Source organism: Coffea arabica, chromosome 8e (genome assembly GCF_036785885.1).
Source record: "Coffea arabica cultivar ET-39 chromosome 8e, Coffea Arabica ET-39 HiFi, whole genome shotgun sequence".
NCBI classification, from domain to species: Eukaryota; Viridiplantae; Streptophyta; class Magnoliopsida; order Gentianales; family Rubiaceae; genus Coffea; species Coffea arabica.
In genome coordinates, this window is record NC_092324.1 from 28,012,366 (window position 1) to 28,036,360 (window position 23,995).

Below are 23,995 nucleotides of genomic sequence, written 5' to 3' on the forward strand. Positions count from 1 at the left end.
TTTCAGGCGAAAAAGAGAGGATTTCCTGGAAACAATTCGGGACTGGAGGATGGAAGTATCCCTCCCAAATTTGGGCGGGGAATGGGAGGAGTGAGGATGCCGGAAATGTCACCAGAGAGGCCGTCAAGAGGAGGCTCAGCTTCTGTAGCACGCGGACCCTGCGGGTATTGCGGAAAATTAAACCACTCGGAGGACAATTGCTGGAGGAAAGGAGGAAAATGCTTGCTCTGTGGGAATGCCGAACATCAAATTGCTAACTGTCCAGCTCGCCTGCGCGAGAGGCAAGGGACTCTGCCACCAACCACGACCCACCCTGACCAGTCGAAGGGGGACAAGGATGGATCGAACGTGTCTTCTCGGGTGTACTCCTTAGATGTTGACTCATCAGAGGACGTGGAAGGTAAGAATTTAATGAACCTGGCCAGTGAAGGGGTACAGATCAGTATACTGCTCAATTTAATCCCGGAGTAGTCAATGATAAGGAATTTCGGGGACGAAATTCTTTTAAGGGGGAGAGAGTGTGAGAACCCGTTTTGCCCTAATATTTTCCTAGGGTTTATTTTCCCCTTAATTGCATGTTTTCTGCATTTTCTGGCTTAGAAATATTTTCTTAGTGGATTTTATGAGTACTTATAGTTTTTAGATGATTTTTCTAGCATTGGTGAGTTTTTAGAAAATTAAGAATATATATTGGACGTGGGACCCACTAGTGCGAAAGGTACGGGAAAATTCGGCCAATAAGGTTAAGTTTCGGATACTGTTAGAAATTTATCGGGTGTTAAGTGATAAGTAGAGTGTGTGAAGTGATTGATGTGAGAGAGAAAAGAAAGATAAGAATGCATTGATGGAAGTGCCACATGTCATCTTCTCATTGGTTGTACCTTAAGAATTACTATTCACCTTTTGACAATTTTTTTGACTTTTACCACTTGAGTTAAATATCTCAAAAATTACAAAAAAACTCACTCTTCTCTCTTCCCTCTTGGCCGGCCATCCCAAGCTCCACAAGGAAGAAAGCTCTTCAAATTTTAAGCTTCCACTTGGTGCAAATCAACCAAAACCAATTGTTTCCATCCATTTCACTCCGTAGGAACTTTGCTTCTAGTGTTAATAAGTGTACTAGTGAAGTTGTTTTGAAGCTCTAAGGTGGCCAACCTCTCTATCTTTCTTGTTTCTTGGTAAGTGTTGCTTGAACACTCTACTACCTCTAATAATGGTTATATGATGCTTAGAAGTGGCATGAGTGTGAGAAAATGTGATTTGTTTCTTGATTTGAAGAGTTTTGGTGAAGTTTTCATTTTATTGAGAATTTTTCTGGTTTAATATGAAATGAAGGTTGTGGCTTTGCATGATGAATGGTAATGGTTGATGATGACTCTATGAGGTGTATTGGATAGGAAAATGCAATCAATTTTGGATTTGGTGTGAAATTGAAAAGTTAGGGTTCTTAATTCCCAAATTCTGTCCGGTTTTTGATCATAGGGTTAGAGGCCGAATTTGACTTTGCTTAAAACATGAAAGTTGTAGGTATTGATGTGATGGAGATACCTGTAAAATTTCAGAGCATTTGGATTAGTGTGGAGTGAGTTATGACGAAATTACTGTAGCTGTTCTGCTTTGGACAGAATGCGAAAACTGCGATAGTAATTGGCTATTTTGACTGGAATTGGTTTGGATTTTGGAGTTGGTGTCTTCTGATGAAATGTAGCTGGATGACTTAGCTAACATATGCCTTTGGAATTTCGGCAATTGGACTTGTATGGACTGAGATATACTGATTACAGTTTTTGGTGATTTGCAAACCTGTTTTGGTAATTCTGGTTTAGTATTTTGCACTTTTGACCTAGTTAAGCTAGGAACTGGATTGAGTGACCTTCTACATTATTGTAGCCCTGTTTCATAGCTTCGAAATGGTGGGTCTTACACCCCCAACCGATAACCGTAGTGAAATTGACGCCATTACCGCATTCTAAGCTCAAACACGGTTTTTCTATCGAGGCTTAAGTTAAGGCCATATATTAATTTCTGGTTTGCTATCATGCCTACTTATGCATGTGAAACCCTATTGGGGTTGTGTTTAGCATTGTTTGATGACTCGTTCTCGAGTCTCATTGCATTTGTTGTGTGATTCTAGGGCGTGACGGTAGCTCACGGCGTCTTGGTGATCACGGTGTATGAAACACCATTTTCTCACTTGGTGAGTATACCACTCACTAAATTGTTACTATGTGGCTTTGTTAAATGTTATGTGATGCCTTGATGGCTTACTTGCATATTGGAATTGATTAAGGTAAGGGTGTACTTGACCGCCCTCACCTCTTTTGATATTGTCATTGATTGGCTACCGTTTTATTGCATTACTGAACTTGATATATTGGTTGGTGAATTCCATTTCATGGAAACTGAATTGATGTCGTTTGGACGATGTCCAACGGCCTTACTGCATTACTGAGCTCAACTCCGTTTGGTAGTCAATTGGATCGAGCCGGCGAGGGCTTGGTCGTGAAGATTGAATTGCCACGGGGACTGTATTGGGGAACCTTGTGGTAATGAGACCCTTGGTTCCGGTAAACTCGAGTATTACCAAAATGACTGAATGGAGTGCGGGCCCGGTTGGGGTATGTTGGGTGGAAGGAATGGAAGTGAAGTGAGGTCTACGGTTTGGTACTTTTAACATTGACGGAGGGTCAATGAGTGTGGATCAAGAATGTAAGCGTGGAAATGGGCTCTTGAGAGCCGACCGTATCCTTTCACTGAATTGCTTACTTCGAAATTGCATACTTGAATTGAATGGTTATGCTTATGTGATCTTAACTGCTATTGTGATAGTTGCTCACTGAGCTTTAGCTCACACCGTTCCATTTGTTTTCCTTACAGGAAAATGAACACTTTTGGAAAAGATTGTAATAGTTGAATGACAAGTTGAGCTCATGTACATGTATTTTGAAAAGCTCCTTGAGGGTGAAACCCTAAGTGTTTTGTTTCCTCCAATGTTTGGTTTGTAATTGGTTATTGTACATGTGTTGATTAGTTGGATATTTTGGTATGCCGATTTGGCTTGGAATGTTGGAATTCAATGTATATATGCTTGGTTGATGTTTGGCTGAACTTTGAATCGATTTGGATTTCAAACGGCAAAAGGAAAATTTTGAACGAAAAGTCACTGGACTGAATCCGGCCAGGAATCCGGCCAGAAACTGGCCGGATTGCCGGCCGGATTGCGGAGGGTTTTGGAGAACATTTTGGATTGCTCTCGGCCTAGTATCCGGCCGAGAATCCGGCCGGAAATCCGGCCAGATTCCGGCCGGATTCTGACGTGGCCTGCACTATTCATCTTCGGCAATTTTTTTTTTCGTTTTTTTTTATTTTGACTCTTTTGACTTGTTTGCGCGCAATGGTATGTTCCGGAACGTTATAGAACGACGTTAACTGTACCGTAGTCCTGGCGAGAGCTGGGCAGGCAGTCTGCTAACCCCTTTGGTTCGCCTTAGGGGAAGGTGGGGCTGTTACATAGAGAAAAGAACGGAAAAGGAAGAGCTTTCTGGGCAAAGAAATCAAACAGAGAGAAAGATTGTTTTTTTTTAAGAGAGAAAGAAACAGAAAGCTGAGGGTTTTGACGGTGGAAAGAGTAAAAGAGAGAGCTTTAAGAATCTGGGGGAGAGCAGCCAGAAGAGGAAGCCGCAACCAGGAGGGAGACCGAGAGAAACCCAAGCAGCGACTTCATCAGAATCTGCAATCGATTTCTTCATCACCCAAGCTGAAGCTTCAAACCCAAAGGTGGTCAACAGGTAGCTTTCCACCCGTTCTCTTGTCTATTTTCATTTCATCTGAAATCTAGTTTGCATAGCCAGAGATTCTGGGTTCTTGCTCATATTTGGATGATGAATTGTTGTGTAAAGTCGGGTGCTTTATTTGAATTTCTGGACATGAAAACCACGAAATTTATGAATCAAAAAGCTGGTAGCTTTCGTGTTTTTTTTTTCCCTGAGAAATCAAAGGAGTATGGCCCATGTGTTGCAAGTGTTGTCCCTGTTATTCTGTATGCTCTTGCAATTCAGGTTTTAGGTTGTTTTCTCGAGGTTCTGGGTTAGGAGTTAGTAAATGTTTATGTTTCCTTGCGCTGCTGCTGAACTTCGGTTGGGGTTGGATGAATCTGTTTCATTACCTTGCTGCGTTTTATGATTTCTTTATCCTGTGTGTTGTGAAGACAAAGGCATAAGCAGTTTGAGTTTCGTTAGCATTGAGACTGCTCGTATGATCCGTGAATTTGATAAATCAAACCCATAAATTTGTGCATGAACTTGGATTTTGCAAAGTTTTTCCCATCCCAGGTTTTTCTTTCCCTTGTTTGGTATTTTGGAGGATAAGTCTATAGTGTTGAACGAGAGCTTGGAGTTTCGTTTTACTACTGGCTGTTTGTACGTGAGATTGCGAAAATCTCTGAAGCATTAGAAATCACGAATGCTATGTAGTCTTTGCATGCTATTCTATTCTGGCTTCCTTTTGTGTCTAAGCTAAGGGGAATGTTCAATAATTCTGTCGCCTGGGTCAGTTTGCATCGCACACAAAATCTGCTGCAACAAGCTCAGGGCTCTCGATCCTGTTGCAGCAGCTTGCACAGGTTTCACTTTTCCTTTGCTGCACTTTGCTGTTTTATCTTTGTTTACCTGGTTTGAGGTCTATCTGAGGGATGCATTAACGCTGAACAACCAGGTTTGAGCTGGGAATTTATGGAGTTAATTGAATCTGAGTTGATAAAGTGTTCTTAAGCAATGGTTTTACTGGCTTTGTTTAAAATTTTGTATGGAACTTGCGTCTAAAAGCTTAGAAGTGCAGCAGGTTGTCTGTTGCAGTAGCTTCATCCGCAAACCTGCATGAAAGGTTTAAGAAGTTTGCGTGGCTCCTTTCCATGCTCATTGCTCCTTGGATTATGGTATTTATGTGTGTTGGAGTAATGATTTTGTTTGGGTGAAAAGCTTGGTTAAGGATGGTGTGCTGAAGTCCAAAGCTTGTGTTTGAAAATGCAGCAAATTAGTACAGAATCCTAAGCTTCTACGATGTTTGCATGCTTCTGCATGAAAATGACTTCCAAAAATTGCACTCTAAACCCTTGGCTTCTATCTAATGCTTCTATGGCCCAATTAATTGAATAATTTAATCAATTTTGTCATTCTAGAATCTTAATTGCTCTTGGTATGCTTTGATATGATTTTGGGTAAAACGTTTAGTGAATTTAGGATGGATTTGCAGGTTTTAATAACTTTTCATGGACTTGTAGCTTTGATTTGAATTTTTAGTAGAATGTTTGAATTTTGTCGTTTAATTGTAAGATGGGGTTTTTATTCATTTCTTGTGAATTTTATCATTTGATTGGAGGTCTCACTTTAGGTCCTTAATTTTATTTTATTTTATAGTAATAATAAATTGATCCCCTTGTATGGACCTTTGTTTGTTTGAATAGGGGGTGTTTAACTTCTTTAAACGCTTTGTTCAAATTATTCAATTTCATATTCATTCTTTTCCTTGAAATTTTGTTAATTAAAGTGATGCATTAACCCCTTGTTCTGATAGTTTTAGTCCAAAATTAGCTCTTTCTTTGGTGACTATAGCCCAAGTTAAGTCTCGTTCACCTTATTAACATTACACACGGGAGAGGTACAACTTCTTTTATCCCTTTTTGTCTCCCCTATGTGATTCAACGTGCTAAGTGAGAATTGCATGACTACTTTGCTTTCCTTGCCTTTCTTTAATTCCTTTCATTTATTTCATTTACTTTTTGCTTTTTATTTAAATTATTCATTATGGGGTATGTGTACACCTCTTGGCTTGTAATAGATAGGGCTTGGAGAGCATTTTTGTCCATTTTCCCTTCCCCTTTTGTTTTAGTTAGCGAATGTAATAGGTTCATGGCTTGCTTTCGTTGCTATGTGTTAATTTACTTTATTAGGCTTTTGCATCTAGTCGAGCATGCTAAGTGTTATGTGCTATGTGTTTATAGGTGATTAACATGTCTACTTGCTTTCTATAGTCATAGATGAATGTGATGGATGAATGCGCGTCACCACACTAGTCCAACGCTAGTTGTGGCTCATTGTCCCGTTTTCCACTGGTCCAACACTAGTAGGAATTCATAGATATGGGCTAGTCCAACGCTAGACCCTTAGGGATTTCCCTCGCTAGTTCATACTTGCATGTGTCACTACATTTCATGCATTTTTCTTAGTTTTCTAGCATATGGCATGCTCCTCCATCCCTTCCCCTTTCATTTTAGGTTTTTTGCATCCTCATACTAGTTATAGGGTCCATTTGTGAGGACTCGTAAAAACTATTATTTTTTTTTTTAGCCTAATTTGTGGCTTAATAAATTATTTAATTGGATATTTGCCTCGAGGAATATTTTCTAGTCTTATTAGACCTAAATACATGGTAATATAACTTCGTTATATTTTTAAAGTAACTCATTTCATGAATTAATTTCCTGGAGCGCGTTTAGTAAAAACAGTGAATAGTGCTTGAAGATTTTATCCGCTTGAGAGTACAATAAGTTTGGAATATTGGAGACATGTATAATGGACCTAAATTCGGTATTTTAATGTTTAAATACTCAAGTGATAGTTATTAGTACTATCGTTATAAGAATTTCCCGGAAGTTTCGCGTTATAGCGGTAAAATTGGCGGTACGCGTTTTCACACGCGCGACTTTATTTGAGGAACTTTAGACCCTTGTTTCGAGACAATTAAGAGTGAATAATGTTTATATTAACATGAGTGCATTAGAGGTTTAGTGCACTAGTGAACCAAACGCGCGAGAAAATCGAGCCCTAATCGCGCCAAACGCACCCTAATGTGAGTTGACTAATGGGTGACTTGAGGCCACAAGTTAATGTCTTCTCTTGGAAGCTAAAATCTGATCACTCTCTCTCTCTCTTGAGCTTCAAACAGCCGGCCAGCTCCCTCCTCTCTCTAACTCATTTGCAACAAAATTTCTGCTCACTAATCTCATTCAAAACCACCCCAAATCATCTCCAAAATTAACCAAACTTGCACCACACCTAGCTTGACACTTGAGGATCATTTTGAGCTGCAAACAAGGGCTGGAAATCACGGTTTTTCTGGGGTAATAGAGGGCCGAAAATTCTGCTGAACATCAACCCAAAGTAAGTGATGATCCACTCTTGAAAACTTGAAGTTTGGAAGCTATCTTACCTTGTTAAGTTCATGCATGCATTTGGTTAGCTTGTGTATGGTGTAAAAATGTGATAGTGGGCTCTTGGAATTCCCACACTTGGGTTATTGTTGCTGATGTGATGATTGATGGTGATTATATTGTTGGTTTAGTGGTTATAATGATGCATTAGTGGTGGGTAATTAGTAGAAACTTCATTGGGTGTAAGAAGCAAAAACTTCCGATTTTGCCCCTGCCATGTTCGGCCATTTCCAGGCCAATTTTTAATGGTTTAATGGCTTGAATTAGATGTTTATAGGATGTATTAGATGTGTGAAAAATTTCATTGGAAAATATTGAGGTTTGATTGAGCAAATGAATTTTTCTTGAGAAACTAGCAATCTGGAAAACTGTTCGCGTATGATTCTGACCAGTGGTAGTATTTTGGCTATAACTCTGTCCTCGGATGTCGAAATCATGTGCCGTTGGTGGCGTTGGAAACTAGACATTCCTGGCTTTAATTTGGTATATAATGCACGTTCTGATTCTTTGTGAGCAAGCCGAACCAAATGTTTTAAGTTCGCTGTCCTGTTGCTCTGTTCATCTGGAATGAAGTGTTCAGGCAGCAACTTGATGCCCGATTTTGAACCAGATTGGTGCCGAATTTGGAAATGATTTATTCTGTGATATTTTACCCCTATGAACGTATTTTCCAATGGCGTAAGCCATGCTCTATTTCGAGTTAAATTGACTGAGTTGTGACTGAAACAAGTGGACTGCTCTGTTTTGGAAAAACCCTAATGTTGGACTGGTTTGGAACAAGATATTGGAGTGAACTTGTTAATTGATGTTCTTGATACTAAACACTTACCAAAGGCATTATGGATGTTTCTTAGGCCTTTATTTCACAAATGAACCATGATTGTATAGTTTGCTTGATTAGACGTTTTGAATTGGGTAATGAAAGTCTCAAGGCAGATTGCCTTATAATTTTCCTGAACTTTGGTTGACTAATTAACTATCTTACCGAAAGTATTTTTCCCTGAAATTTGATAGAGTGGTACCTTTCATATGGGAGTAAAATACTGCCAATTTTGGTACCAATCCAAGTTCGTTTCGATACCCAATTAAATTTCTAGTGTTGGAGGTTCAAAACTGGAAATTCTTCTTCAGTCTTGAATCTTCCTCAACTTGGGGCTACTATATCTTGGTGCTCGAAACTCCGTTTCTCAATCCGCTTGTTTTGTTATACTCTTGGATTGCAACACTATTTGATTTCCAAATTTCAAAGGTTAGTTCAAAACAAGTGAATTTTACTGAATTTCCAAAATTGGCCAAAAACCAACCTTGAAACTGTCTTAGTATTCTACAGCAGTAACTTTGATCCAACTTTTGAATACCTTCCATTTCGAATCATGGAAAAGTGTCTTCTAGAAACTTGTAGTACTCGGAATGTAGTTTCCAATGGTATCAAGCTTTCCAATTTTGGACCTACGTAGTGCAAGATACGATTTTTCTAGAATTGACACCCAAAGCTAAAATTTGACAATTTCTTAGAAATGAGATTTTGGAAACTTGCCTTCTTTTCTCGATACCGATTGAACATTTTTAACTCGATTTCATGAAAAATGTTAGTCTCTTTCTTTAGACTTTAAAACTTTACTCTTGAGTCTCGATTATTAATAATTAAGGCCCAATTCATGAATTCCCTTTAGATTGTACAACCTTCTTTGATAAGTAGGAGTTCTAAGTGATAGTGTATAATAGTTAATGGTTGTTTACTCAGGCACTCGAGGGAATCTCCAAGGGGAACTCGGAGCGGACACCTAAAACGCTTGTTTGAAAACTACTCGCTTGTTTTGACTAGGTGAGTGTTCCATATAGGAATACGTAATTGGAATAAGTCTATGACATGCATAACCCATGATTATTAAGTGTTAAGTGCTATATGTTAAGTATTTACCACACTCATGCATATCTGAATAAGGTATACTTGAATTACTTGACATGAAATACCTGAAATATGTATATTTGAACTATTCGATATGAAATGCTTAAAGAGCATATTTATGTGATTACTTGAAATACTAGATATGAAATGTTTGGAGAGCATATCTACATGATGTGTTTAAATGATTAATTATGCTATGACAGCATAAGTCGGTTGGAGTGAATCTCCTCGACCCTTATGTGGAAAAAGTGAAAATCGGCCAATGGTGGCCTATTAAAATGACATATGTCTGCCAATTAACCGTAATTACCACCGTTTACCGTTTACCGTGTTTACTTACCGTTTTCTAATCCATTCGGCTACTTGCTTACTTGATTATCTGCTTACGTGATCACCAACTTACTTGATCACTTGATTATCATGAATCGCATGTTATATGAAGTTGTCCATCATTGTTAGGCGAGTGTGTACTTTACCTCACTCGACCTACTCAAATGATGAATTTTACCTTTTGTCGAATTACTTGATTACTTGTGCATGTTGTAAGCTCTAAGCTGAACTTGGGCCCTGCCTCGGTTACTGACCTACTCGAGCCAGGACTGGGCTCGGTCGGGTAGGTTGGAACCCTGGACAACCGTTTCGGTATACTCGAGTATTACCACTGGAGGGATAAGGTGATGGCCAGTCAAACCGAGGGGATCCGGAAGTCATAAGGTGCAGATGACCGACAGAGTTCCACTGGAACACCGTATCCTACAGTATATGTTTACCTTGTATCATAATAATTGTTTCGTGCTAAAATGCCAACATGAAATCCTGAGCTATGCCTGTAATAAGCTCCAATCACTCGTGAACTATACATGCCAATGTCTCATACCATGATAAATGTCTCAAATTACCGTACAAAGATTATCACCTCATGATAACATGCCATTGTGTAACCTTGAACCATGCATATGATATGCCCAACTTACTGGATTTATTTGAATTGTTAGAGTGTCTTGGAACCTCACTGGGCTGTGTAGCTCATACCACGTTGTGGATTTCTTTTACAGGGTTCGAGACCAAGGGTGCTCGTGAGTAGTACTAGATTGTTTTCTTTTGAAGACTTTAAGTTATATTATAACGGATGGCTATAGTACCCCTTTTCCATTGGGTTGTATTTAAGCTTGAAAGCTGCATAATTGTAAGTGTGAGATATTCGAAGTACTTTAATTATGTATTGAGGTTACTTAAAGTATTTCGAGCTTTTGAATGATCGATTGTAGTGAGTCCCGACGAGAGCTGGGCAGGCGTCCCGCGGATACCCTTTGGTTCGCCTTAGGGAGAAGTGGGGGCGTCACAGTTGGTATCAGAGCTTAGGCTTCAGATCTTTGTAGTGTATCCTAGGCTTAAATGTTTAGGATGCCGGACTGTGGGACTGGTTTGAAAGTTAAATGATTGCTTGTAGCAATGAAATTTAGAGCCAATTCACGTGGTCTCTGCAAAGGAGCAAGATAGGACCAAGTGGTGTTATGGTCCTTACTATGTGATTGAGTAAAGGTTTAAGTGCCCTTCAAAAAATGTAAGCTGTGAATCATGAATGTTATAGGTTGTAAAACCTTTATCTTGATAATTGGAGGGAATTTGATATGTATGTTGGGTAGGAATCTCGAATGTGGTGATTTAGTCTTGGGACCGGCCGGCTCGAGTTGTGAATTACCTTATTTCGGATTCTTGTACCCGAGTACTTGAGAGTTGAGGGCAACCATAAGGACTTTATATCTCCATTTTTGGGGAATAAGAATGAATCGATATTTCATGTGAATGGTTGCAGGAAACCAATAATTGTTTGGTTAAGATGGTACAATAATTAAGAGTGGAAGATGGAAAATATTGTAACTCAAAAGATCCTTGTGTTGGGATTGAAATCGAGCATGTTAGGGAATGAGAATCGTCTAGTTCCAATAATCTAGTGAATCCCTACTTGTGATCTTTTATAGTGAGACGATGGGAGTAGAACTTAGAGTCTGCGCCTTGAAGATGAATGTACTTGTGATGATCACTTGTTTATTTTGCTATTGACTTTGACTTGGCATGAACTTTACTTGGCCATAACTTGTTTTATAATTTAATGAACTCTAGTTTGTGTTTACTTGCATAGTGATAATGTTATTTGTGTAAGTGACTTCATTCTCTTTAAATGTTGCTACTGGTATATGAGTATAGTTCAATTTTAACTAAGTGTGAGGGTTATGCATGTGCGTATAGATTAGTTGTGAACATGGAAACTAGAGGACAACGAAAGGAACGTCAACCTAGACAACCCCGAAATGAAAGAGTAGCTAATGGGTCCGGTATTGATCAAAACGTTGAGTCAAGTGTTGGGAGAGGAAATGACCAAATGGGACAAGTTTTAACTCGCATGACGGATATCCTGGAGCTCTTGGTAGCTCAACAAGGTCAAGGTGTTGGACAAGGAAACCAACGTGGAAACCAAGAGATAGGGGAGGATCGAGCTTTAGAGCGGTTTCAAAAATTTTTTCCGCCCAAGTTTGCTGGAGGACCTGATCCAGAGGTGGCTGAGAATTGGTTAGAGAATATAAGAAATATATTCGATGCCTTGGATTACACAGAGGAGAGACAAGTCACCTTTGCTGTATTTCAACTTGAAGGAGCAGCCCGAGCCTGGTGGAATGTTATAAGAAACAAGTGGGAAAGAGATCAAACCCTAAGGACTTGGATAAACTTTGTACGTGAATTTAATGAGAAATTTCTTCCTCCACTTGTCCAAGAAAAGAGAGAAGATGATTTTATAAAGCTTCGTCAAGGAACTTTGAGCGTAGCTGAGTATGAAACACGCTTTACAAAGTTATCTACATATGCCCCAGAATTGGTGGCTACTGAACGGAAGAGAATAAGAAGGTTTATCCAAGGATTAGATTTGGAAATCCAAGATGCCCTTGCTGCAGCACAGGTTGAAACATTTAGTGACGCTCTCGAAAAAGCGCAAAGGGTAGAAAGCACAAAATCTCAACTGAGAGCTCTCCAAGCAAGGAAAAGAGATGCATCTGATAGTACACTAGGAGGAAATGGACCACCACCCAAAGTTAGAAAAGAAGTGGATGGAGTAGGACTGTTATTTCCTGCACCACTCATGATAAAGGAACCAAAAGGAACTATGTCGCGAGGGACTTCAGTAGAACAGACACGATCAAAGAAAACCTCGCAAGCCAGTCAGGTCACAACACCTCGTCCGACTTGTGGATATTGTGGAAGGACGAATCACATTGAAGAAAACTGTTGGCTAAAGGGACGAAAGTGTATGGGGTGTGGGAGTACCAACCATAAAGTTCATGACTGTCCAAGGAGGTATCCACGAGAAACTACTGCTCCACAAGGAAATGGAACTGTCCCTCGACAAGTCAATGGAAGGAGAAACCGACCAATGGCATCAGAAAGAAAGCATAACATGAACACACCACATGGTTCAGAGTTGTCTGAGATTACAGAAGGTATGAATTTCGAGGACGAAATTCTTTTAAGGAGGGGAGGTTGTGAGGACTCGTAAAAACTATTATTTTTTTTAGCCTAATTTGTGGCTTAATAAATTATTTAATTGGATATTTGCCTCGAGGAATATTTTCTAGTCTTATTAGACCTAAATACATGGTAATATAACTTCGTTATATTTTTAAAGTAACTCATTTCATGAATTAATTTCCTGGAGCGCGTTTAGTAAAAACAGTGAATAGTGCTTGAAGATTTTATCCGCTTGAGAGTACAATAAGTTTGGAATATTGGAGACATGTATAATGGACCTAAATTCGGTATTTTAATGTTTAAATACTCAAGTGATAGTTATTAGTACTATCGTTATAAGAATTTCCCGGAAGTTTCGCGTTATAGCGGTAAAATTGGCGGTACGCGTTTTCACACGCGCGACTTTATTTGAGGAACTTTAGACCCTTGTTTCGAGACAATTAAGAGTGAATAATGTTTATATTAACATGAGTGCATTAGAGGTTTAGTGCACTAGTGAACCAAACGCGCGAGAAAATCGAGCCCTAATCGCGCCAAACGCACCCTAATGTGAGTTGACTAATGGGTGACTTGAGGCCACAAGTTAATGTCTTCTCTTGGAAGCTAAAATCTGATCACTCTCTCTCTCTCTTGAGCTTCAAACAGCCGGCCAGCTCCCTCCTCTCTCTAACTCATTTGCAACAAAATTTCTGCTCACTAATCTCATTCAAAACCACTCCAAATCATCTCCAAAATTAACCAAACTTGCACCACACCTAGCTTGACACTTGAGGATCATTTTGAGCTGCAAACAAGGGCTGGAAATCACGGTTTTTCTGGGGTAATAGAGGGCCGAAAATTCTGCTGAACATCAACCCAAAGTAAGTGATGATCCACTCTTGAAAACTTGAAGTTTGGAAGCTATCTTACCTTGTTAAGTTCATGCATGCATTTGGTTAGCTTGTGTATGGTGTAAAAATGTGATAGTGGGCTCTTGGAATTCCCACACTTGGGTTATTGTTGCTGATGTGATGATTGATGGTGATTATATTGTTGGTTTAGTGGTTATAATGATGCATTAGTGGTGGGTAATTAGTAGAAACTTCATTGGGTGTAAGAAGCAAAAACTTCCGATTTTGCCCCTGCCATGTTCGGCCATTTCCAGGCCAATTTTTAATGGTTTAATGGCTTGAATTAGATGTTTATAGGATGTATTAGATGTGTGAAAAATTTCATTGGAAAATATTGAGGTTTGATTGAGCAAATGAATTTTTCTTGAGAAACTAGCAATCTGGAAAACTGTTCGCGTATGATTCTGACCAGTGGTAGTATTTTGGCTATAACTCTGTCCTCGGATGTCGAAATCATGTGCCGTTGGTGGCGTTGGAAACTAGACATTCCTGGCTTTAATTTGGTATATAATGCACGTTCTGATTCTTTGTGAGCAAGCCGAACCAAATGTTTTAAGTTCGCTGTCCTGTTGCTCTGTTCATCTGGAATGAAGTGTTCAGGCAGCAACTTGATGCCCGATTTTGAACCAGATTGGTGCCGAATTTGGAAATGATTTATTCTGTGATATTTTACCCCTATGAACGTATTTTCCAATGGCGTAAGCCATGCTCTATTTCGAGTTAAATTGACTGAGTTGTGACTGAAACAAGTGGACTGCTCTGTTTTGGAAAAACCCTAATGTTGGACTGGTTTGGAACAAGATATTGGAGTGAACTTGTTAATTGATGTTCTTGATACTAAACACTTACCAAAGGCATTATGGATGTTTCTTAGGCCTTTATTTCACAAATGAACCATGATTGTATAGTTTGCTTGATTAGACGTTTTGAATTGGGTAATGAAAGTCTCAAGGCAGATTGCCTTATAATTTTCCTGAACTTTGGTTGACTAATTAACTATCTTACCGAAAGTATTTTTCCCTGAAATTTGATAGAGTGGTACCTTTCATATGGGAGTAAAATACTGCCAATTTTGGTACCAATCCAAGTTCGTTTCGATACCCAATTAAATTTCTAGTGTTGGAGGTTCAAAACTGGAAATTCTTCTTCAGTCTTGAATCTTCCTCAACTTGGGGCTACTATATCTTGGTGCTCGAAACTCCGTTTCTCAATCCGCTTGTTTTGTTATACTCTTGGATTGCAACACTATTTGATTTCCAAATTTCAAAGGTTAGTTCAAAACAAGTGAATTTTACTGAATTTCCAAAATTGGCCAAAAACCAACCTTGAAACTGTCTTAGTATTCTACAGCAGTAACTTTGATCCAACTTTTGAATACCTTCCATTTCGAATCATGGAAAAGTGTCTTCTAGAAACTTGTAGTACTCGGAATGTAGTTTCCAATGGTATCAAGCTTTCCAATTTTGGACCTACGTAGTGCAAGATACGATTTTTCTAGAATTGACACCCAAAGCTAAAATTTGACAATTTCTTAGAAATGAGATTTTGGAAACTTGCCTTCTTTTCTCGATACCGATTGAACATTTTTAACTCGATTTCATGAAAAATGTTAGTCTCTTTCTTTAGACTTTAAAACTTTACTCTTGAGCCTCGATTATTAATAATTAAGGCCCAATTCATGAATTCCCTTTAGATTGTACAACCTTCTTTGATAAGTAGGAGTTCTAAGTGATAGTGTATAATAGTTAATGGTTGTTTACTCAGGCACTCGAGGGAATCTCCAAGGGGAACTCGGAGCGGACACCTAAAACGCTTGTTTGAAAACTACTCGCTTGTTTTGACTAGGTGAGTGTTCCATATAGGAATACGTAATTGGAATAAGTCTATGACATGCATAACCCATGATTATTAAGTGTTAAGTATTTACCACACTCATGCATATCTGAATAAGGTATACTTGAATTACTTGACATGAAATACCTGAAATATGTATATTTGAACTATTCGATATGAAATGCTTAAAGAGCATATTTATGTGATTACTTGAAATACTAGATATGAAATGTTTGGAGAGCATATCTACATGATGTGTTTAAATGATTAATTATGCTATGACAGCATAAGTCGGTTGGAGTGAATCTCCTCGACCCTTATGTGGAAAAAGTGAAAATCGGCCAATGGTGGCCTATTAAAATGACATATGTCTGCCAATTAACCGTAATTACCACCGTTTACCGTTTACCGTGTTTACTTACCGTTTTCTAATCCATTCGGCTACTTGCTTACTTGATTATCTGCTTACGTGATCACCAACTTACTTGATCACTTGATTATCATGAATCGCATGTTATATGAAGTTGTCCATCATTGTTAGGCGAGTGTGTACTTTACCTCACTCGACCTACTCAAATGATGAATTTTACCTTTTGTCGAATTACTTGATTACTTGTGCATGTTGTAAGCTCTAAGCTGAACTTGGGCCCTGCCTCGGTTACTGACCTACTCGAGCCAGGACTGGGCTCGGTCGGGTAGGTTGGAACCCTGGACAACCGTTTCGGTATACTCGAGTATTACCACTGGAGGGATAAGGTGATGGCCAGTCAAACCGAGGGGATCCGGAAGTCATAAGGTGCAGATGACCGACAGAGTTCCACTGGAACACCGTATCCTACAGTATATGTTTACCTTGTATCATAATAATTGTTTCGTGCTAAAATGCCAACATGAAATCCTGAGCTATGCCTGTAATAAGCTCCAATCACTCGTGAACTATACATGCCAATGTCTCATACCATGATAAATGTCTCAAATTACCGTACAAAGATTATCACCTCATGATAACATGCCATTGTGTAACCTTGAACCATGCATATGATATGCCCAACTTACTGGATTTATTTGAACTGTTAGAGTGTCTTGGAACCTCACTGGGCTGTGTAGCTCATACCACGTTGTGGATTTCTTTTACAGGGTTCGAGACCAAGGGTGCTCGTGAGTAGTACTAGATTGTTTTCTTTTGAAGACTTTAAGTTATATTATAACGGATGGCTATAGTACCCCTTTTCCATTGGGTTGTATTTAAGCTTGAAAGCTGCATAATTGTAAGTGTGAGATATTCGAAGTACTTTAATTATGTATTGAGGTTACTTAAAGTATTTCGAGCTTTTGAATGATCGATTGTAGTGAGTCCCGGCGAGAGCTGGGCAGGCGTCCCGCGGATACCCTTTGGTTCGCCTTAGGGAGAAGTGGGGGCGTCACACCATTTGCTTGAGGGTCCCCTTTCGATAAGGGAAACGAGCGAGTGTGGCTACCCAATAGCCTTAGCACGCTAGTTTTTCCTTCCAATCAAAGGGAAAATTAAAGTCGCAAAGTTAGGAGTCATTCCCGTACCCGACTTGATGCATTCCTCTAGGTTCATACATTCTCATTCTTATTTCACTTTCTCACTCTTTTGTTCACATTTTCTCACTACTCATGTCCTTCTCAATGCAAATGCTATGCTCACACATTTTTTCCTTGTCACTTGTCTTTCCACCTCACAAATTGCACCCAATTGCACTTATAAGTATCTACTATCATATTTTCATCCATTTGCACACAAACACTTTTATTTTCTACACTTTGCACATGCGCACCTGTCTTACATTTGCACACATGCACGTTTCCTTACACTTGCACACTTACACTCATATTTGAGTTTTCATTTACATCATTCGCGACCTCTATGAGGACTTGCCTTATTGGCCACCACAACTCATGTGGTTGGGACCAAAAGCCTTGTAAGAGACATTTTAGATTTAGGATTGCATTTCTTTTTCATACCCATTAGTCATATCCAACGTGCAACGCATATTTTTGGGTAGAAAAATTAGGAAAAGAAGGGCTAAGTCACGCAACTAGCTTTTGCTAGGGTAAGGGAGTGCCTTAGGCTTTGCCTTTGCCTTCTCCCTTATCAAATGTGACCCCCGATCCCTCACTTTGGTTACGTAGACCCAAAAGTTCTTTAAAAAGGGTTTGTTTGCTTATCTTTCCAAAAAAATCACTTTTGGGTGACTTGGTACACCCTAACTCTATACCAAGTGGCGACTCCATTTTTCATTCAAAAACCCTTTTTGAATTTCGTTTGGCCAAATCGTCGCATTTTCAAGTCCCATGGCCTTTTATTTTCATTTTACACACGTTCACATACATATTCCACACACTACTTTCACACCACCATCAAAAAGTGGGGCGCGACATATATGATATGTCTAATACTCCTCCTTCGCACTTGAGGAAGTTGGACCATAGAGATCGAAGCAAGGCTCATCACATGGTGGATTGGCTTGGAAGCTTTGATGCTTGGGGAGAATTACATGGTGGATTGGCTTGGAAGCTTTGATCCTTGGGGAGAAAATTGCTCCCCAAGGTTCTAATAAGGAACCTGTGACAGCCCCACCTTCCCCTAAGGCGAACCAAAGGGGTTAGCGGACTGCCTGCCCAACTCTCGCCAGGACTAACGAGCAGTTACACGCGATCTAAAACGTTTCGGGAAAGTAAAAGCGCGCTCGGACAAGCCACAAGTATCAGAATAACAAAATAAAAAAAAATGAAAACGATGAATGGTGGCCTGTGACAGCAGAATCCGGCCGGAATCTGGCCGGATTAGCGGCCGGATTCTTGGCCGGATACTGTCCAGAGAGCAAGGCCGGATTTTCAAAAAAATCCCAAGGCAATCCGGCCGACAATCCGGCCAGTTTCTGGCTAGATTCCTGGCCGGATTCAGTCCAGTGCCTTTCCGTCAAAATTTTTCTTTTGCCGTTTGCAAGCCGAATCGATCCGAAAGTCAACCAAACATCATCCAAACATAAATACATTGAAATTCAACATTTACAACCAACTGGGCATGCCAAAACTAGTCATCATGGTTATACAATGTTCGGTTTGCCAATCAAAAGATGAACCCATAACACATTAGGGTTTCATGCAAAGAGCTATTCAAAATAGACAACCAACAAGTATGATCTTCCAAAAATGATCATTTTCCTGTAAGGAAAACAAATGGAACGGAGTGAGCTAAAGCTCAGTGAGTTACTACCACATAATCAACAAAGATCACTTAAGCATAACCGTTCGTTTCAAGTATGCAAATAAGAAGCAAAACAAATCGGTAAAAGGATACAGACGGCTCTCAAGAGCCCATTTCCACGCTTACATTCTTGATCCAACCTCATTGACCCTCCGTCAATGCTTAAGAATACCCGTCCGTAGACCTCACTTCACTTCCATTCCTTCCACCCAACATACCCCAACCGGGCCCGCACTCTAAGCAGTAGCTTTAGGTGATACTCGAGTACACCGAAACCAAGGGTCTCATTACCACAAGATTCCAATTTCAGTCCCCGTGGCTAGTCAATTGTCACGACCAAGCCCTCGCTGGCTCGATTCAAGTGACTACCAACGGGGTCGAGCTCAGTAATACAGTAGGGCCGTTGGATACTCGTCCAACCGACACCCAAACAGTTTCCCATGAATGGAATCCAATAACTCATATAGCAAGTACAGTAATACAGTGAAACGGTAAACAGTCATTCACAGGAATAAAAGGAATGAGGGCGGTCAAGTACACCCTCACCCTAAACATTTCCAATAGCCAAACAAGCCTTCAAGGCATCACAATCACATATAGAAAAGCCACATTATAACATTCAAGTGAGTAGTATACTCACCACTCACGTAGGTGAGGTTTCATGCACCGTCGTCCAAAGTACGTCGTGCACTAACATCACGCCCTAAAACACGTAAACAAATACCATGAGACTCGATAACGAGTCATAAAGCCATGCCAATCACAACCCCAATAGGGTTTCATATGCATATATAAGCATAATAGCAAACCAGAAATTTCAGCAATGCACTAACTTGACCTCAACAAAAAAAAATAGTTTTGGTCCTCCTTTTGCGGTAATGGTACAAAATGCTCTACGCTTATCGGATGAGGGTGTAAGACCCACCATCTCGAAGCTAAAAGACAGGGACACAACAATGTAGAAGGCCACTCAGTCCAAATCCTAGCACAACTAGGTCAAAAATGCAGAATACCAAACCAGAACCGTAATTGCAGGTTTACAAATCACACTATGCTGTAATTAGTCCAACTCAGTCTATACAGGTCCAAATGCATTGATTCCAAAGGCATACGGTAGCTAAGACATCAAGATACATTTCATCAGAAGACACCAACATCCAAATCCAAAAAAATTCCAGTCAAAACAGACGATTACAAGCGCAGTTCGCACATTCTGATCAACCCAGAATAGCAACAGTAAAATCGACATATCTCATTCTACACTACTTCAATTGCCCTGAAATTTTACAGGAACCTCAAACACATAAATACCTACAACTTTCATGTTTTAAGTAAAGGCCAATTAGGCCTCTAACCATATGATCCAAAACCGGACAGAAAAGGGGGTTATGAAACCCTAACTTCCTCAAATTCCTTCCAAACCCAAAATTGGTTGCAATTACCAATCATTTACATCCACTAGAGTCATAACCCCTCATTACCAACCATCATAAATAACCACAACATCATGATCACATTAAACCAGAAAATTTCTCAATAAAATAAAAACTTCACCAATTCATCTCAAACCAAGAAACAAACCACAAATTTCAGCACTTTAGCCACCACTAGGCACAAATTAAGCATCATTAAGTGTAGGAGGAAGTGTAATCACCACTTACCTAGTAAACAAGAGAGAAGGAGTTGTAGAACACCTTAGCTTCCTTAAAAACTTCACCAAACAACTTACTAGCACCTAATGGAGGGATTTTATGGAGTAGAAACTAGTTTATGTGATTGTTTTTGGAAGATTGAGCTAAATGGAAGCTAAAATGTTGAAGAGTTTCTTTCTTCTTTGCTCAAGAGAGAACCGGCCATGGAGGAGAAGAAAAGAGTGAATTTTAGTGATCTTTTTGAGATATTTAACTCAATGGTAAAAAGTCAAAAAGGGTGAATAGTGTCCAACAAAGTCCAACCAAGGATATAGTGACACTTGGCACTTCATAAATGCATCTTTATCACTTGGTTCCTTCTCACATCAATCAAATCACCTCCTCTTCCTATCTCTACACCCGATAAATTTCACTCAGTATCCGGAACTTAACCTTATTGGCCGAATTTTTTCGAACTTTTCGCACTAGTGGGGCCCACGTCCATTATCTATCCGTAATTTTTCAAAAACTACCCAATGCTAGAAAAATCATCTAAAAACTATAATTACTCATAAAATCCACCAAGAAAAATTTCCTAAGCCAGAAAATGCAGAAAACATGCAATTAAAGGGGAAAAACCCTAGAAAAATATTAGGGGAATTTACGGGTTCTCACACTCTCTCCCCCTTAAAAGAATTTCGTCCTCGAAATTTCTCACCTTAACTTCCCAAAAGGTTTGGATACTTCTTCCGCATTTCTTCTTCCACTTCCCAAGCAGCTTCCTCAATCCCATGGTTTCTCCATAGCACATTTACTAACGGAATCTGCTTGGTTCTGAGCTCTTTGACTTTACGGTCAAGCACTTGGACAGGTTTCTCTTCATAAGCAAGCGATTCATCTACTTCAATCTCCTCCGGTTGTAAAACATGGGATGGGTCGGGGTGATACTTCTTTAGTATCGAGACGTGGAACACATCGTGAATTCGAGAGAGACTGGATGGCAGTTCCAATCGATACGCGACCGCTCCTACCCTCTGCAGGATCTTGTAGGGGCCGACGTACCGCGGTTGAAGTTTCTTTCCTTTGCCCGCTGTAATACTTCGTAAGGGTGTGATCTTGAGGAATACGTGGTCTCCAACTTCAAACTCCAAGTCTTTTCTTCGATTATCCGCGTAGCTCTTTTGTCGACTTTGGGCTGTTTGAAGTCGTTGCCGTATCAACTTGACCTTCTCTTGAGCCTCTTCCATCCATGGGATAGTTGCCGGGTCTAGTGCTTTCTTTTCGCCAACTTCGTCCCAGTAAATCGGCGACCGGCATTTGCGTCCGTAGAGAGCTTCGTATGGAGCCATCTGAATCGACGAATGGAAGCTATTGTTGTACGCAAACTCTACCAAGGTCATGTGTTGACCCCAGTTGCCACCAAAATCCAGAATGCAAGTTCGTAGCATGTCCTCGAGAGTTTGAATCGTCCGCTCTGACTGTCCATCCGTCTGAGGGTGATAGGTCGTGCTCAAATTGAGTTTAGTCCCCAAGGTTTCTTGAAACTTCTGCCAAAATCGAGATACGAACCGTGGATCCCGATCAGAGACGATGCTCACAGGAACACCATGTAGCCTTACTATCTCGTCCATGTACAGTCGGGCCAACTTGTCCATGGAATACTTCATGTTCACCGGCAAGAAATGGGCCGACTTGGTTAAGCGATCAACGATCACCCAAACGGCATCGTGTCCTCTTTGCGTCCTCGGTAAACCGGAAACGAAGTCCATTGTGATGTTTTCCCACTTCCACTCGGGTATCTCCAAGGGTTGTAACAGACCCGATGGTTTTTGATGCTCTGTTTTCACCTGCTGGCAAATGAGACACTTTTGCACGTACCGAGCGATTTCCCTCTTCATATTGTCCCACCAATAGGTTCCTTTCAGGTCTTGATACATCTTGCTGCTGCCCGGATGGATTGTATACATGGACCGATAGGCTTCCTCCAAAATCTCCATTTTTAACGACTCCTCCTTCGGTACCACTATTCGGTTTCGATATTTCAAAATGCCCTCAGGACTCAAATTGAAGTCCGTTGTTTCTCCCTTCTCCACTTTCTCTCTCCACTTCTTTACCATCAAATCTTCGTTTTGCCCCTCTTTAATGCGTTCCAGTAGAGTGGAGGTCACCCTAACATTGTTAAATAGCACCTTATGGCTCCCAAGACAGGGTCTCCACTCACATACGGATTCTAATAAATCCCACTCTTTAATCATCAACCCTGCTACTTGCACCTTACGACTCAAGGCATCGGCTACCACATTTGCCTTTCCCGGATAGTAGTTGATGGTGCAGTCGTAATCTTCCAAAAATTCCATCCATCGTCGTTGCCTCATGTTCAGTTCCTTCTGGGAGAAAAGGTACCTAAGACTTTTATGATCCGAGTACACTTCGAAGGTCACCCCGTATAGGTAATGCCTCCACTTTTTCAGAGCAAACACAACCGCGGCTAGTTCCAGATCGTGGGTCGGGTAATTCTGCTCGTGAAGCTTCAACTTCCTAGAGGCGAACGAAATTACATTACGGTTCTGCATCAAAACGCACCCCAAGCCTTCTCGCGACGCGTCCGCATACACCGCGAACCCGTCCACTCCATTTGGCAAGACCAGTACCGGAGCCGTGGTCAATCTTCTTTTTAATTCCTGAAAACTTGTCTCGCATCGGCCGTTCCAAACGAACCGACCATGCTTCTTCGTCAGGTCAGTTAAAGGTCCTGCTAATTTGGAGAAATCTTTAAAGAAACGGCGGTAGTACCCAACTAGCCCTAGAAAGCTACGAATTTCTGTGGGATTTTCTGGCCTCTTCCAATTTGTCACGGCCTCTACCTTTGCCGGGTCCACCGAAATACCTTCGTGAGAGATTACGTGCCCTAGGAATGCTACTTTCTCCAGCCAGAACTCGCATTTACTAAACTTGGCGTACAACTGATGTTCCCTTAACGTCTGCAACACCACTCTCAAATGCTCCTCATGCTCATCGCGTGTCTTAGAGTAGACCAAAATGTCATCAATGAACACAACGACAAATCGGTCTAGATAGGGTTTGAAAACCCTATGCATTAAGTCCATAAAGGCGGCGGGAGCATTGGTCAGTCCAAAGGGCATAACGGCAAACTCGTAATGCCCATATCTCTAGTTGAAAGCAGTTTTCGGTATATCCTCCTTCCTAATTAACAACTGATAATATCCTTGTCGGAGGTCCAACTTTGAGAAGACCACTGCTCCTTGCAGCTGGTCGAACAACTCGTCGATGTGGGGCAGTGGATATTTATTCTTGATCGTAACATTGTTCAGACCCCGGTAGTCAATACACATCCTCAAGGTTCCGTCCTTTTTCTTCACAAATAGGACAGGAGCTCCCCAAGGTGACCCACTCTCATGAATGAATCCCCGCTCCAAAAGATCTTGTAATTGCAACTTAAGCTCCTTAAGTTCTACAGGCGCCATTCGGTAAGGGGTTTTTGAGATAGGTGAGGTTCCAGGTAACAGATCTATTTGGAATTCTATCTCCCGTTCTGGAGGTAAAGCTACTAACTCATCAGGAAATACATCCGGAAATTCCCTCACTACGGTCACGTCTTCCACTTTTAACTTATCCGTAGGGGTGTTAATCAAAAAGGCCAAAAATCCTTACGCCCCTCTACTTATCAGTTTCCTAGCTCGAATGCCCAAAATTAAAGCAGATGAGGCTAACCTACCCCTTATATCCAACCTTAAGGTTGCCTCGCCA

The 23,995-nt window shown here is 40.5% G+C and overlaps 2 long non-coding RNA genes across 2 annotated transcripts; both read left to right on the forward strand.

The window, feature by feature from the left end:
- The first annotated feature begins 8,862 nt into the window (after nucleotides 1-8,862).
- Nucleotides 8,863-10,374, forward strand: LOC140012551 (uncharacterized). Its single transcript, XR_011819735.1, has 2 exons — nucleotides 8,863-9,032; nucleotides 10,172-10,374. It is a non-coding gene; the product is annotated as an uncharacterized lncRNA (long non-coding RNA).
- A 4,761-nt stretch (nucleotides 10,375-15,135) lies between these two features.
- LOC140012527 (uncharacterized) lies at nucleotides 15,136-16,701 on the forward strand. Its single transcript, XR_011819699.1, has 2 exons — nucleotides 15,136-15,373; nucleotides 16,499-16,701. It is a non-coding gene; the product is annotated as an uncharacterized lncRNA (long non-coding RNA).
- The last annotated feature ends 7,294 nt before the right edge of the window (nucleotides 16,702-23,995 follow it).